Below are 1,768 nucleotides of genomic sequence, written 5' to 3' on the forward strand. Positions count from 1 at the left end.
AAAGGGTGGGTGAGAGAGAATGAAGACGTAATGGCAAGTTTCGTAATTTTGTTTTAAAAGTTAACATTTTAGTCATTGTATAGTTAAAATTTGGGTCAGGTTTGTCTCCATTGATTTTGGGCCTGGGTTTCTGTCCTTATTTGTTTAAATGTTTTAAATGATGGGTTTTTTGTATTATGATACTGTTTAGTGTAGTAATATGTCATTCTCTAATAAATATATAAATATATATATATATCAATATATATATATATCAAAACGTACCTGTATCCTATTTTTTTGAAAAAACGTATCCACGTATCGTATCGTACCCGTGTCATGTATTCGTATGATCGTATCCGTACCGGTGCATCATATGTGTTGAGTGCCGTTGGTGTTCTGGGTAACCAATGAACAACCTATAAACATGTATGCGAAACCAAATCAAAGCAAATTTGAACCAAAATCAATACTGATGCTGACGAAACTGAAGATAAGTAAAAGAACGCAATTAGCAAAACCCTTGGATAATCTTCACAAGTTGAGATGAGATGAGATGAGATAACAAAATCAGAGAATCCCTAATTTAAAATTATAAAAAAAAAAACTAAAAACCCTAAATTAAATTTGGAGAAAAGTCCTTCAATTTGCTGAGGTATAGATAGATATCTGACAGGACCCACCCCGAATTTCACCCTGAAACCTGAGGTAAATCCTGCGGGGTCTACTTTTAAGGAAAATTTACCGAAAATTCTACATAATCTACCTTGAAAATGGACAACCTTTACTTGAAAAATCCAACTTACACTTCTATAAACAAACAAACCAGCCTCAACACCTAGAGCCTTCCTGCTCCTCAAGTTCAACACATCTCCCAAAAATACAACAAGCCTTAATTAACTAATAACTATCTCAAATAGTTATCAGAGCATATCTATAATGAAAGAAAAACGTACAATGAATAAAGATTTCGCGGCCTCTGCCTATGTCTCGACTCCATGTACGCTCAACCTCACTTAAACTTAGCCTGCAAACTGGGCATTTAAAACCAAAATGCCCAGGGGAAAGTAATTAAAAAACGTTAGAGTGTGTGGACGAAAAAATAATCAAGTAGTTAATCGCATCATAACTAACCAAACTTAATTACTTTCCCATTTTCCAATAATCAAGAAATTTGTTGCATGCAAGTGTTGATAAAACTTTCATAAAGAAAAATCTCAAGAAAACGGACTAGCCCCGCTAGTTAAATTAACGACAAAAATAAATAATAACCATCGTAAAAAAAAAGTACCAAAATAACGAACTAGCCCCGCTAGTAAAAAACAACATTAAAGGTACATAAAGACCTTTGTAAAATGAAATATCAAAAAAATGGATTAGCCCCGCTAGTCAAGACAATAAATATTAAATAAGAAGCCGTTATAGCCATACAAGTGAGCCTCCCAGGCTCGGGTGCCTCCCAGGCAAAAGTACTCTCGTACTCCCTAACTCCCTACACCTTCACGTTATGATAACAGAGAGGGTGCAGGGCTTGCGTGATGTCGTTGACTACATCATATCATCTGAAGGCGGAAAAGAATTGAGTAACCCCGCTTAAAACGTGGAAGCCACATCGCCTCGAAAGACGGAACAACATGCTAGCATTAGTAATATATTATCCGACAAGTATGGTATAAATAAAGAAACATAAATCCATGTGAGTTTCCCCGAAACTCATAACTAAAGCATAAGTACGATTCCTAACCGTACTCAAAGAATTCAAAGAGCAAAGAAATTCATTAAATTCAAC

Source organism: Fragaria vesca, linkage group LG7 (genome assembly GCF_000184155.1).
Source record: "Fragaria vesca subsp. vesca linkage group LG7, FraVesHawaii_1.0, whole genome shotgun sequence".
Classification (NCBI taxonomy): Eukaryota; Viridiplantae; Streptophyta; class Magnoliopsida; order Rosales; family Rosaceae; genus Fragaria; species Fragaria vesca.